General features: G+C 36.2%; 2 long non-coding RNA genes across 6 annotated transcripts; both read left to right on the top strand.

Annotated features, from left to right (window-relative positions):
- The first annotated feature begins 864 nt into the window (after window positions 1-864).
- Window positions 865-2,888, top strand: LOC104445387. 3 transcript variants are annotated; one of them, XR_005551340.1, is made up of 3 exons: window positions 865-1,781; window positions 2,010-2,735; window positions 2,835-2,888. It is a non-coding gene; the product is annotated as an uncharacterized LOC104445387 (long non-coding RNA). The 3 variants fall into 3 exon arrangements; XR_005551339.1 differs by having other exon boundaries at window positions 865-2,091; window positions 2,176-2,735; XR_005551338.1 differs by having other exon boundaries at window positions 865-2,312; window positions 2,608-2,735.
- A 19-nt stretch (window positions 2,889-2,907) lies between these two features.
- Window positions 2,908-8,071, top strand: LOC108957567. 3 transcript variants are annotated; one of them, XR_005551344.1, is made up of 5 exons: window positions 2,908-3,235; window positions 4,973-6,471; window positions 7,203-7,313; window positions 7,430-7,535; window positions 7,834-8,071. It is a non-coding gene; the product is annotated as an uncharacterized LOC108957567 (long non-coding RNA). The 3 variants fall into 3 exon arrangements; XR_005551343.1 differs by lacking the exon at window positions 7,203-7,313; XR_005551342.1 differs by lacking the exons at window positions 7,203-7,313; window positions 7,430-7,535; window positions 7,834-8,071 and having other exon boundaries at window positions 4,973-6,755.
- The last annotated feature ends 7,456 nt before the right edge of the window (window positions 8,072-15,527 follow it).

Here is a 15,527-nt window from a genome sequence, read left to right as displayed (position 1 = left end):
GAAATGTCTAGAAGACAACTTGTGTCTATTGCACCAAACACCTATGTGTATAATTTACTTATGCTCCTATATGGCGAATTACAGATTGTGTATTGAATTATGTGCCTCCTAATATCAAGGAAAATACCAATTTAAAAGTAAACGGTACATGTTTTCTATGATTGCAAAGGAGAGAGAGCGTAGTTCATTTGTAGAATAGGCCTTCTTCAAAATTCCAAATTGATTAAAACTCAATATTTTGATTTGATTTGTCAATTGACCAACTCTACTCAGTTTTTCGACATGAGCAAGCCCCCATCATCGTTGCCTCATGTATGAGGTTAGCTAGAGGTCCAAAAAGATATTCCTTAGCTTCCGAGGATGCTTGAGAAATAAAGTCGGCTTCAAATTTCTTCATAGTTCATCGCAGGTTACAATATAACTTTTATTTTGATAAAAATCTTCAAAATGGTGCCTAAGACTACAAAACTCAGTCGAGAACCCTAAATTCGCAGGCTCTCCCTCCAGTTTTTTAACAATAGAAAGGTTTGATGTCACGGCATTTAAGCAGGCATGAACATTTGCTCTCATAAGATTCCGTTGAATAATTCATTAGGATATTTCTATAATTCAAAAGTTTATGAGGATTATCACATTACTTTTTCCAAATTACATTTCAATAATTAGTCCACCACACTTGCACCGACGTGAATGTGATTTCCCATGAGTCTGGCGGGCGAGGATCCTTCAGCCTCCATGGGCCCAAAAGTGTTTGACAAGGATCTATTTGTTATAAAGTCCAGCCCGGCCCAGCCCAGCCCATTTGATCCCGTGGCGGCCCTTTAAAAAATCTCTCTCTCTCTCTCTTTCTTTTGGTCCCTCTTTTTCTGCCTGCAATCTTTCGCCGGGAATTCTCGCTCTTCCAGTGGGGGGGACCTCCTACCTTCCTCTCTTTCGCTCTTCCATCCTTCGTCTCGCTCTTCAACTGCCTCCGTCGCTGTCCGTACGCTCCTCGCGGTTCGTTCCGGCAGAGCTGGTGGCTGCGGTTTTCGGGCTGCTTGCGGAGCATTCTCTCTAGCAATGGAGACCGACGAAGCAGGGGGTCGCCGGGCTGCTTCCGTTTCAGCTTCGAGTTCCGACGAACCGCTTTGGCTTCTCCGGTTCGGCTCCCGTTCGGGCGTTCTTTCTCGACCTCCTAATGGGCGGCGGCGATTCGATTTTTTTTTTTTTTTCCGATTAGTTTTTGTGAGGTTTCGGCTCGATTTCTTCCGATTGGCGGGTGAAGATGGCGGGAGTGGAATCCGGAGAAGGATTTGCCGGCCGGCCATGGTCACGGAGGACTTCGAAGGCGGTGGTGCTTCGTCGCTTCAATTGGCAGAGGCTGTGGACGATCTCCCTTGGTAATTGCTTCGACTCGAGAAAGTTCCACGTCGACGTCGATTTTCTCGACCGTTGCGCGCCTGAGCTCAGTCCGTGGCTTCGCTTTGCTGTCGACGACCACGTCAAGGACCTCTCATTCGATATGACTAAAGAGGCCGTGCGAGATGGCCGGCCATTTCGCGGTACCGCTGCTCCTTCATAAATGCTCTTAGCTGGTGAACCTGCATATGAGGCTCCGGAGCTTCTGGTTTAGTAGGAGTATTGCTTGGATTAATCTTAGGTCCCTGTCCATCTGTGACTCGGAGGTGACCAATGAGGTGATGCATGAGATGTTGAAGGGCAGCCGGATGCCGCGGTCTGAAGCAAAACATCAAGCTTTGTTCGAGAACTTTGAGGGAAATTGCGGTCCATAGCTGCTTTTGGTATGCACTTGATGAGGTTTTTCCCTTGGAGATTTCGAGTCCTCTTTTGCTGTCCTGTCATTGCGTTTGAGAGGGTTCTTTGGCATGATGAGGCAGCTGGTAACGGAAGTCTCATCCTTGATTGAAGCAGAGTCGAACTTTTTTTATTTTTATTTTTATTTTTATGAGAGGCGAGGATTTTGGAAGGCCAACTGAGTGTTTTTTTCGAAATTGGTTTGAGTTTTACAGAGGGTATTGCAGCCTAGTTGAGGAGCTGCTTCAGAAGCTGCAGAATGTGACTAAGCTTTTGATTGGTAAATTGTGCCTTCGGGTGAGCAGATTGATTTTGATTTCAAATTTAACACGTTTGGTTCATACTTATGGACAATTCATTGTTCCCTTTCCTGGAGTTAAGGAAGTTCATTCCAAACTTCAGCACAAGGAATCTGGTTTACATCATTTGCAACTCTGCTTGATGACAACCGGTGCAAATACCCATTGTGCCTTCAGAATAACTACCAAAAAGACCAAAGAAAGAGCAGCTGGTTTAGGGTCAGTCTTTTTCCTGCTCAGTTTTGCATAAGCATGATTCCAAAGATCATGATAATTATTGATGGAAAGTAGTTGTGTCCTATTTTCTAAATACTGAAAAAGCAATTGTTGACTAGAATTAGTATATAAGATCTACTATTTCAACAATTGAAAGCTTTGGCATCGCTTAATTTGTCATATAGTCGGGAACCAAAATAGCTCTCAAAGCACATACCTGCAGGGCTTTTGTAATCGTATTTGGAAGGAAGAGTAAATTATCTTATTCTTTTGCTTTTCAATTGTTGGATGTGCTTAGGTTTTATCACTTGCAGCAGAGGTACTATGCGTGCTATTTTCTTTGCCCAGTTGCAAGTCTCTAACTCTGCATGCACAAGTGGAGAAATGAGATTTTCCTAGTATAGCAAAACTGTACCTTGTAACAAGGTGAATTGTCTAATTCCAGTTAAAAGAGAAAAAGAAAGACATTGGATCTCATTTTTTCACCCTACTGTATCATTGACGCACGTGCATACCTTATAACAGGAGTTTAGCATAAAGCTCACCAACTGGGGCTTGGTCGAGTATTAACATTCGGCCTACTCGACCGAGTGCTAGGAGTTTGGATGGTGATGGCAAATGGCTTGGTCGAATTCGAGCTTGGCCTGTCGTCTTGACATTTAAGCAGGCGTGCTTCCATTTCAGCTTCAGTTTGACAAACCGCCTGGCTTCTCAGGCTCAGCTCCCATTAGGCATTCTTTGGTGACCTAATGGGCAAGTCGATTCAGTTTTGTGAGGGGTTTGGTCAATTTCCGATTGGCAGGTGAAGATGGGGTGAGTGGAATCTGGAGAAGGATTTGCTGGCGATGGTCACAGAGCACTCGAAGGTGGGTGCTTTGGGTGCTTCGATGCTTCAATTGGTAGAGGCTGTGGACAATCTCTCCTAGGTATTGCTTTGACTCGAGAAAGTTCTCCTTTTTCCTTTATTTAGTGTGTTCATTTCTTCTACGATGGCTTGCTGTGCTTGCTCTTTGAGTCATTGGCCTTATCTCGTTCTACTTCTTTCGCTTTTCCTAAACGTGCTTCCTTTTTCACCATAGGACCATTGTAATGCCAATCTAGTTCAAATTGCATTCGATGGATAATTGGATGAATTTAGAGATAAAAGTGGTTGAAAGTCTAAATGAGGAGGTTCTGTCGAACTAAGGAGTTGGTCTTTTACACAGAAATGAAGAGTGAATGATGGTGATGCGAGTGGAAATCTAGAGATGACTTAGTTGCGAGTAAAGAATTCCAAGCTGGTATTAGTTGAATGAAGGGATTTTATTTATAGGCACATAGATTCCTTTTAACTTCTCGACCAGGTTGTTGCCTTTGCAAGATTTTTTCCATAACCTAGCTGGTCAGTCATCTACCCTAACCGTAAGTGTACCATACTCTTGTATTGCCTTCTTGTTGCCCTTCTTCGTACGCCAGTTAAAGTGTCCATGAAAATAACTAACATGAATTGGAGGGGATGCCATGTATGCTAGATAGACTAGCTCTGTCAGATGCAGAAATGCTTGATTACCACTTGGAGTTGGCAGGTTTAGCCACTGCAGAATATTATCTAAATGTCATTAGGCATCTGAAAAGATCTTAGATTCCTGATTATGACTCTCACAGTGTAATTTTACTGCTGACTCCTCTTCCTTTACTGATTGAGCATTCTTTAACTAACTGAGCATGCCCCGCAAGGAGAGATTTATTGGATACTGAAATATAGACTATAGGCGGAAAGTTTCTTACATTTTGTATTGCTTGAAGTTTTATTTATCTTCTTGTCATTACTGAGGGGGCATTTCGTCACATCATTTTGATTAATCAAGTTTGCTGGTGGGAGTTTTAACTTTTGAATAGGATATATCTCGAGCTATGCTGCGTACTTGTATGACAATCTGGTCAAGAGGGATGGAGGGAGAAATTGGAGAAAGCAAAGAGACTAGGAGGGTCTGGGGAGCTGCATCCAAGTATGTTGGGTTCCTATATGACTTAATCTTTTCGTAATTCAAAGTTGTAAGAACTTAGAATTAGATGCCTAGCCTTGGTAGTCCTTGATGTCTATTCTCACCGGAAAAATTTAGAGAGGAGATTTTTTCTCTGGAAACATCTCAATGCTTCGGTCATCATATTGTCTTCTGGATATGGAGAATGTTTTGAGTGCACTATAGTACTAGAGCCAATCCTTGAATGGTTTCTCTTAAGATCCTAAGTTGTAAATACTATTACACTTGTAATCCTCACCTGAAGTAATTTTTCGTGCATCCACTTCGCCTTGAGGTTCCATAATTGAACAAAAAGGTTTGTTTTTTGATGATATTGGATTGGAGGCTGCCAACAAGATATAGACTCCCTTGCTTTAGATGACCTACTAGCTCAAAGAAATCCCATATCGAGTGACTAATATCCCTCTCAGTTATTTTGTACAGTTATTACATTTTCCCTCACTTCATAAATTTTGATTAACATTTTGTTGGTTAATGTCTATCCTCTATCTTTCCTCTTCTTCTATTAATTTTACTGGGACAAAATATTCTCTCTCTCTCTCTCTCTCTCTCTCTCGTTTACAATGAATTCACTTTCTTTGCACATTTCAATGTGTGTCGTCAATACTAGCTTCTCTTAATCATTCTAGTCTGCTCCAGGTAAATGTGTAACATCATTATGCCGGTGTCCTGATGGCAAGGTTGTTGTCTTGGGACTTGAAGACGGTACAGTTTTACTGCATGATGTCGAAGTAAGTTTTCTATGTTGTTACTTGAACTACGTTTTCTATGTTGTTACTTGAACGTTACCCTCATTACTTCTCAACTAGATATTCCTCCTGAAACATTCCTTTATCATCAAAACGTGTTTTTCTCTAGTCTCTCTTGGGAAATATTCTGAATTGCTCAAAATCTGCATGATGCAATGCAAACAACAAACTTGCTAACTGAACATTCAGCTGCTAATAGAGGTGGCACTCCATTTTTATTGGTCATGTCCCTCAATGTCAAGTTAACAATGGATTGGTAGATAGGTCAATCTGAGCAGGATAAGATTAACAAAAAATTTATTAGAAAATTCTATTTGAACATGACCCATTTGTTAAATAGGCAAGAGATGTATAACCCGTTTAACTAATTTGATTGAATTGAATGGGTCATTCCCATCCTAACATGACCAACGTGACATATGTACCATATGCATATCTTCATCAATGTCAAATAAGTTTGAAAAGGGACTAGCCATAAGCTTACAAAATCCTAGGTTTACATGAAATGTTTTATTTATATGGTGTGATCAAATCATAATATGTAACAACTAAGGAAACCAAATTTATGTATGATTTTTTATTAGAGAACTTACTAAACTAAATATAAACAGGTCATGATAGGTCTGGTTGTTGATCAAGTTGGCTCTATCATTTAGTTATATAGATTACATGAGTCAATCTGTCTTTGCGGTTTGAACTTTGAACATGGAACAATATTCGTTTATTAATTAACTGTTAAGTAGGTAGCCTCACCTAAGTGGTCACATGGAAATGTGAGTCATGAATAAAAAAAAATTAAATCTTTCGATTGTGGATCGTGATTTTCATCCAATGGAATCATAAAATCTGATATAATGTTTGAGATTGGTATTCCATGACATATGTAAATTAATTATTAGATAATAACTAATCACAAAGATACTTCAAATTCAACTAATTTTATTATCTCCAGACATGAAATATTGCTACAAATTATTTTTCTTTTGCCCAATGAGTACCCATTTGACTGCAAGGACGCAAAGATCTTATACATAGTATTGTAATTGGATTCCCATTCATAGAATTGAGTATGAGACAATCAAAACATCCACTAAGCCTGATGCAGCCAACAAAATCATGCAGGATGACTACCAAGTTTTTGGTGAAGATTGACTTTGAAACTCAAACAAGGATCAGGATTCTTCTTGAAGTTTAATCACTAAAATTATCAACTAGGATTTGAGTATTATTAGGATTTTACAAAATTTCCTTTTCTTTCTTTTTTTAAGCTTGCATAGTAGGATCTTACGTATACTCCAATAATGTTTCTTGTTATTGAACTTGGCAAGTGTTTGCTTTGCAGATTGTGTGATGCAATTCATCTTTGGCATGATGCTTAAGAAACCCTGGGTGTGTTGCTTGGGCAATTTTGCATGTGATGCTTAAATTTTTATTCTTTATTGTGGGACTCAGTCCTATATCAAAGCCGTGAAATGTTTTTGACATTACATTGTTTGATACATGCGTTAAATTATGAATCAAGGAAATTGATTGACTCATATCTAATTAGTGAAATCAGTAGTGAGTTACTTTAATCACATATCATACAGAATTAATATGCTCATTTAATAGATTTATATACTTTAGGAGTTGAATCTTATTGATGTGCTCAATTGCATTCTCGTGTAGGACAAGATTTTTACTTCGCTGCTAATGTTGTCATCGATGGTTGAGACTATTTCAATTGTCAACGACAAATTACAGGATAGTGTGTGCTTGGGGTCCAGCTTGTGGTGAGAATCTACATCTATGGTCTAGGTGGAAGGTGCTGTACTGAAGCATTCATTCATGACATGCTCATTTTCATGAAAGTTAATAACTTCTTTCAATTGTTATAAATTTGTTCAGTTCAGTCAAATTAGGAAGGTAATAATTTAGGTGATCCTTAAATGATGGGATTTGTGTGTGCCTCAATTATGCTCGTGGGTGGAAAAGTTTGTAAATAACTGGTTATGTTTTTATCAAGCCATAGTGGCTTGGTCATGAGTAGAATGGCTGAGTACATGGCTGAGGATGCTGCAATTCTGTTTCTTTGAGATTTCTACCATTTTATGACTAATCATCCACTTCTTGGATTGCAGTCAATCAATATAGATGGATCCGAAATCTGATTTAAATCTAATATAGCACTTATGGATCCACAAGAATTGCTGAGAAGAGAAGTTTATACATAATGAATGTTACTTACCAAAGTAGCTGTCTTTATGGAACAATAAACGTGCAGGGTGCTGCTTTTGACATGCTAGTGCTTGCAGCAGTTATGCACATTGTGTTATAATCATTCTAACAGGGTATAAATATGAAGCAGAATGGAAAACTCTTGAGAAGCTTGAAGTATGGCAGTTGGGGTGTGTCCCAACTGGGAGGAGGATGTCCAAGTGAATGGAGTATGGCATCTTTCAACTTAAAAGTTGGTACAATTTCATGATCTTTATTACCAATAGCAGATATCTTATGGCTCACACCTTTCATAATGCTTCGTTTGCAGTTAAGTAGTTATTTTAGTGTGGTGTTCTTAAATACTTCTTTTTCAAACTTAGAATCTTATTTCACAGTCCAACAGCTTTAGTATGGGTTTATGGAAGATTTTTTGGATGCGTATGTTTGGCGTCATCTGTAACTTGTTGATTTGTTTGACTCTTTAGCTTTGATCTCATATTTTTTCACCTTTTTATTTTCCAACTGGAAAGTAATTATTCATTTGTTTTATAGAATGCTTCTAGTAACTCTTTGGCATTTGAAGATCGCACTACTCAATTCTTCCCTCCAGCTCCAGGAGTTCCTCGAATGCCTGGACTAGTACCCGGAGATGCTGGTTTAACTAACAAGGTTCAAGATTCATTTGTAGAGCTCTCAAATTCTTCAAAGCAATGTTTGCATAGCCTTTGCAGTGGAGATATAGATGGGGTTTTGCACTTTCGTATATTTGGTGTCTTCCTAATCGAAAATATTGTCAAGACTGTTCAAATCAAATATTTAGCTATAAGGTCTGTCATATTCAGTAAATGAGTCCTTTCCTTGTTCTTGCTTCTCATACATCAATTTTTCTTATTAAAGGGATTTGATGGTGGATTGATAGCAAATCATTATTGCTTGGGAAGTAATGGGCTGGTTAAGTAAACAACTATTCCTAGGCGAGGTTATGCTTGTAAAAGTTCTAGATGTTTATGCCATTTCTTAGGCTAGATTTCACTTCTGTTGGTCACTTCAGAGATGACACTTCCAACTTCGATACTGAACACTTATCTGACGCTTTTTGTTGTTTGGCCTGAGGTTGGCCTGCCTTGCATACTTATTGCTCCTCTCCCGACTATTGGGATTCTGCTCTATACTAGGAAGATTGAGAGAGCCTATGAAGATCTTCCCCTACCCAGCAAGTATAATTCAGGCCAAAGACATTGCAGAAGCCTTAGTCTAGACTTCATGAGAAAATTTACTTGAAGGGCCATGATGTTTGTCAAACTTTTGCACGATATGATGTCGGAAAAACAAGTGTGAAAAAATGAACATCACAAATATAAACTTAAAGCAATATTTACGGCACTAAATAGCATGCATATAATGAATTAATAATATGATAAAAACGTAAAGTCATTACATTGCCTTTTAATAACAATACTGTGTTGAATTCGATAAAATTGTGTTAGTTGTCATTTGAGGTCAACTTTAATACATCAAATTGATAATGGACTATTGTATATATTAATAGGCTGAATATGTTAGTATTGCAATAGTTGACATGGTAAATACACCTAATACTCTTCTATTAGAGTGGTAAAAATGCATAGGCTGATATATTACATTCATGTTTGGTGCCTCTTATATTGGACGCATTTTAGGCAAAGTACTCTCAACTTACGAGCTAGAGTTGATTAGCTTTAGAGAATAATGCAATTAAGCTCTTGAATTGATGTGATAATTTAGCAGTTATAAAGTATTGTAAATCAATAGTATATATAGGAGTGCTCGTAAAATACACGAGCACTCTTTTGTTTTGTTTTGTTTTGTTTTTGAACACTTCACAATTTCTAGTATTGACAGCTTAGTTTGGATTGTTGGTATTTAAATAGCATTGATTATTCAAGTGGATATTGGAATAAAGTTTCTTTCTATTGAGCATACAAAATGCTTCACTTCTTGTACCAATCAAGTTGAATAACAATATTAATATGCTTAGATATATTTTGAGTGACTAGTAAAATCTATTTAACATATTTTCAAATATAGTTACCCTCATTATTTAATGGGAATAGATCTACATAAAATAAATTGTTGGATGAGAATAATATGGCTAGGTGTATTTTGGATGGTAAATAAAACCTATTTTATATTTTTTTTTTTGGTAAATAAAATGGTGGCTAAAGTACGCAACTACTTTGGGGATTGAGCATCAAGGATTTCTTCCCTTCCAACAAGGGCTTTTTGCCAGGATTTGAACCCCTGCCCATTGGCAGGTGAAGTCCATGCAGGGGTTAGCATACTACCACTAGACCAACCCTTAGATGGTTTATTTTACATTTTTGTTAAAATAGTTACCCTCATTATTTAAGAAGGACCGCATGCATTTATGCTAAAGTGTTATTTAAAATGCAGTTTAATATAAATGAATTAACATTTCACGTACTAGTTCCATTCAATAATATAAATATTTGAATTAACACACATTACAATTTAGGTGTTGAAGGAATATTGCAAGTGCTAAACTAAACCAAGCAAAAAAAATTTGGAAAAAATTGAAAATTTTAATTTATTAATTTGGCTTTGGGTTGATTAAGAAATTGTGACATCAATAAATTTGAGTAACTTCGTAATTAAGTAGAGAAAGAATTGGTGGGCTAGCCACTCCTTTGCAATAAGAAGTGGACAAAAACTTGGTAGAGAAGAGCGGTAGCCTCAGGAAGGAAAAGGATTCTTGGGCCGAGCCACCGGGAGTGGGGTAGAAATAAACTCATCACATGCAATCTAATTACAAATATGCCCCTGGATGATAAAAAGAGGTGAAGCTCCTCCACTTTTTCTTTCCTCTTTTTATACGGTCCTAATTCTTTAAAAACTCTCAAATTTTAGGTTCAATTTTAATTTTATCCCGAATTTTTTTTTTTTGTTTCAAAAACCCTCAACTTAAAACCAAATGCTATATCAACCCTCAATTTTTTTCGTCTAAAAAAGTTTTTCAAATTTTATATCCAGTCCCAAATTTGTTTTGAATAGCAGCAAAAACCTTGAGGACAAGATCAAGAGAGTAATTTCCATTTTGACAAGGCGCAATCTCGACATTCAGAGATTGAAATTCAAGGCTAAAGAAGACAAGAAAATCTAGGCATGAAAAAGCAGAGGATTCTCGACCGAGTGGGTGGGGCATTTTTCCGCATACCATAATTGCCAAGGGGAGCTCGAAAAAGAAAAAAAGATGAAGCTTTTCTTCCGGGCCAAGAAAAGGAGATAGAGAGAAAGGTTATGGTCGGCAAAGAGAGAAAGCTTTTACAAAGAAAAATTGATAAAGTGGCCTGCAATGGAAAAGAAAGAAAAGGAAGGACAGAGGAGGTGAAAAGAAAAAAAATGAAAAATGGAAAAGAGAAGGAACGCGTGAAAAAACAACAAGCAGCAAAAAGTTGCAATCTCATTGAAAATCTACTTTTGCAGCGTCTGCATTTCCTTGAAAGTTCACTTTTCCTATGCATTGAAACTTCCACCGGTTGCAGGCGACGATCATAAATGCATGTCTAATGGTTCGGTCAATGAATTACGGTCAATGAATTACTAATTTATATTCAGTTCGGCAAATTTAAATTATTGATGCATATCAACTAATTAGATTAGATAAATCAAATCAATAAAAATATATATATGAAGTAAAGTAAAAGCAAAAACATATTTTGATTTATTTATGAGATTTGAAGGAGAAATTAGGACGGAACCTGAGCAAAAAATAAATTCTTTTCATTGTGTTACGGTACTAAATGAATATATATTTATATATACACACATACATTTATGCATGTTAATATTTTTTTATGATCCTCAACACGCGTTGATAACATAATTTTTTAGAATAAGCTATCATTAATAATACAACATTTCAGTATAAAAATGAAGATTATAGGTAACATATATCAGGCTCAAAGTAAGAGGGATAACTTCCTAAGTGTGATAAAGAGCTGAAATATATTTAACCAAAAACACCTTTTCTGATGAAAAATAAATTAACAAAAGAAAGAGGAAAGTTGGACGGTGCAAGCGGTGGACTAAGCGTGCCCTCTTCATTGTCCTGACACTTTGTATGTTTTCATCTACTGTGAGCACTTGTGTGGAAAATATTGGACCGGACGAATCTCTCTCTCCACTTTTAATTTTCTCCAGCAAATCCATGTCACGGGCATGTGAGGGAAGCAGTGCAAAGGAACATGAAAGAGTCATGGAGTTGAAAAGTCTACTTGGAAAAGAAGTTAGATTAGAGGAAAGACAAAAAGTACGGAGCAGTTGTTTTCAGAGTGGTCTCCACCTTCAAAGACGTGTAGTAAGGGCTATGAAAATATCTATCTTCGTACGGATTCTTATTCAACATTGGCTGCTCTTTAATTAGTCCAAGAAATAATAAAATTTATCAATGGCCCATGCATCTGCATGTTTCTTGTCTAGATGGATTCAAGTGGTTGTCCATGTCCTATTTTATATTTAGAAAAACTTCCCACTCTATTTGCCATCATATTCAATTACTAGCAAAATTAAGGTAGATGTGTGTAAAAAAGTTATGTATCATTGGAAGTCCTTTTGGTCTATTCTTCATTATAGACTATATTTATTATGGGTCTAATTCAATGCCATTGGCTGGGATCAAGGTAAATTTTTAATTGGGATCAAGAGTTTAAATATATTCAACAAAAGTAACTTTTCTGATGAAAAATAAATTAAAAAAAAAAAGGAAAGTTTTTATTTGGGTCCTAAAAAACAAGTTCAATGGTGCAGCAATTGTCTTGATGGTTTGTACGTATTCATCAATTATGACCGTTTTCCACGGATATCAATAAAGTAGTTCTCTTTTATTTTTTTTTTTTTACTTTTTTTAATTGCTTTTGCGTCGAAACTTGCTCACATATTATTTTCTTCCGGGGCAGGATCGCCTTGGATTCTCCTATCCATCAAAACTTCCCCACCGTGAAGGCAACGACTATAAATGCACCCCATCAAAACTTCCCCACCATGAAGGCAAAGACTATAAATGCACGGTCGGTGGTCCCAGTCAACAAATTAGTAATTGATATCTACCTCCGCAAGTTTGAATTATTGCTACGTGCCAATTGATTGAATTAGATAAATCAAATCAATAAAAATATGTATATATATATATATATATATATATATATATAATAAAGTAAGAGCATAAGCGAAAAGGTATTTTGATTAATTTATGAAATTTGAAGGGAAAATTAAGGCAGAACCATAGCAGAAGAAATTCTTCTTATTATGCTTGGGTACAAAATAAATATATATAGTATGTTGATAATTGCATGTGTTAACTCATCGAACTTATAAGTATTGAAATGAAGTTTATCGATTTAACATTATAATATTTAACAGGCTTAAAGTGAGAGGGATTAAATTTTTTAGTGGGATCAAGAGCTTAAAAATATTCAATAAAAATACCATTTCCAGTGAAAAATAACTTAACAAAAGGAAAAGGAAAGTCCAGTGGTGCAAGCAATGGACTAAGTTCAACGAAGACTCGTCCCAAGTCTCTCTCCACTTTTCTTCTTCCCAACAAATCTACCGTTATATGAGTATTGAAATTTTATCGGACCTTGTCTATTAAAATGTTATTTCAAATCAACTCCCGTTTACGCCTTACAATGCCCTTACTTTCACAGCTTAACAACTTCAAAATTGAATTTCGCAATATAAATTTCATATAATTTTTTAATTTGTACTCAAATTCCAAAAACCATCCCAATTAGACACTTAAATCCTTATCGGGCACTACAAATGGAAGTAAACCTAAGGGAGATCTATATGCAAAACCCAATCTCTTTTTCATTTTCTTTTTTTCTTCTTTTTCCTTTGTTTTCGTTTCTCTCCTGGTGCATGCTCTCCCTTTTCCCTTTGCATCTCTTTAAAACCCTCAAATTGTAGGTTCTGTTTTAATTTTGTCCCAAACTTTTTTTTTATCTCAGAAAATTCTTAATTTTAGACTCAATGTTAAATCATCCCCTAATTTTTTCGTCTTAAAAAATTTTGAATTTTATATTTAGTTTCAAAAATTCGCCCCGAACAAGGGCAAGAACCTCGAGGATGAGGTGAAGCAAGAGCAGTTTTATCTTGACAAGGGAGCAATCTCGACATTTAGGACCAGAATTTACGGCCAAAGAAGAAGAGAAAATCTGGGCAGAAAAAAAAAACAGATATAATAATTAGTAACTTGACAATTAAGTAGATAGAAAACTGGTGAGCCTCTCATTCGAAATAAGAAGTGAACAAAAAAACTTGGTAAAGAAGAGCAGTAGCAAGGATTGTGAGATACAGCCACTAGGCAAAGGGGCAGAAAGAAAATTATACGCTATCTAATTACAAATCTGCCACTGCATGATTAAACCAGGTGAAACTCCTCAATTTTCTATTCCCTATTTTTATATAGGCCTAATGTCCTAAAAACTCTCAAATATCAAAGTCCAATTTTAATTCTACTTCGAACTTTTTTATTTAATAAAAAACCTCAACTTTGGATTGAGTCCTAAATCTGCCACCAATTGTTTTGTATAAAAAAATCCCAAATTTTAAACCTAATCCTAAACCTGAACATTTTTTATTTAAAAAAATCACGACTAGTCTCAAATCTACATCATTAACCTTACATTCGAAAACATTGTTAGTTGTTTGACGTGACATTTTTATGTCAATAAAAAAATCCATATTAACAAAGTGATATGAAAAGTTATGTCCAAAATGAGGAATCAGTCCACCTAGATTAGTTTGCTTATTCAACTCACTAGCAAAAAAGGGCACACAAATGTGCTTGATTTGGATTATCTAAGGAAATGAATTTAATTTGTTAAAGGGTAAAAAACATTTAATCAATCCAACAAATATATTTTTGACTTGTTTTGTCATTAAAATAATTTATAAGGATTAAAATTGAACATTCACAGGAATACGATGATCAAAAGTTTACTTTCTTAGAAGGCTTGTGCATGTAGGCACCATAAAAGCTTGTACACGAGAGCTTGTACTCTTCTAGATTATCATTTTGTCCAAACAAAACAATAAATTCATTTTAGAAGAAGCATGGGCATGATCGTTCCATAATTTTTTTTTTAAAAAAAAAAATTCAAATTTATTCATTTCAATATATATACTCAACATATTTGAAATTAAGTACTTTGCTTTTAAAATTATCGTAATCCAAAAGATGAGGCGATTATTGGTACTATGTAGGTAAGGAAATAGCTCTATAAACTTTGTGGAATTATAATTAGTGAAGTGTCTATGGTTGAAAAGCTTTATTTAAGTTTTAAACATTATCTATTTATACAAATATAAAACAGAAAACTTGAGAACTTCTTGCCCTCTCTTAAAATATTCACTGTACCCTTACCTAATATTATGATCTCTTACCTAATATTATGATCTCAATGAATGAGATGAGGTAAAACTGTTATTTAATACGATAAAAATACCTATTTCTAGTTCCTTAATTTTCTAGGATGAAGGGAAAAAGGTTCTTATAATGGGGTCTTGAATTCATGCCAAAAGTATTATTTTCACTAAAAGAAATAAGATTTAGGTGGTGGGCCCCACCTATTTTCTCTTCTTCCTTGATAGGGCTGGTTGTTAGGTATCGCTTTTAGTGCCCATGACAAACTGGTTTGGTCCTGATTCCAGAAATTAGGAGCTCATCCTCCCAATCTGGCTCTTGGATCCCGAGATGGGACCGGATCTACAATGGATCACCCCTACTCTATGATACCATAACAACAATTATATTTTTTTTTAGGTTTTGTTTTTTCTTCATCGCTGTGCATCGAATCTTGCTGACATGTTCTCTTCTTCCTGGGTAAGACTGCCTTGGATTTTCTTGTGCATCGAAACTTCCACCGCATTATGGCATTGAATTATTGTCGTGTCCCATGTGGTTGGATTGTTCTCTTCTTCCTGGGTAAGATTGCCTTGGATTTTCCTGTGCATTGAAACTTCCACCATTATGGCATTGAATTATTGCCGTGTCCCATGTGGTTGGATTGTTCTCTTTTTCCTGGGTAAGACTGCCTTGGATTTTCCTGTGCATCGAAACTTCCACCGCATTATGGCATTGAATTATTGTCGTGTCCCATGTGGTTGGATTGTTCTCTTCTTCCTGGGTAAGACTGCCTTGATTTTCCTGTGCATGGAAACTTCCACCGCATTATGGCATTGAA

This window comes from Eucalyptus grandis, chromosome 5 (assembly GCF_016545825.1).
Source record: "Eucalyptus grandis isolate ANBG69807.140 chromosome 5, ASM1654582v1, whole genome shotgun sequence".
NCBI classification, from domain to species: Eukaryota; Viridiplantae; Streptophyta; class Magnoliopsida; order Myrtales; family Myrtaceae; genus Eucalyptus; species Eucalyptus grandis.
The sequence above is the reverse complement of the archived record's forward strand: the minus strand, read 5'-3'. Positions and strand labels throughout refer to the sequence as shown.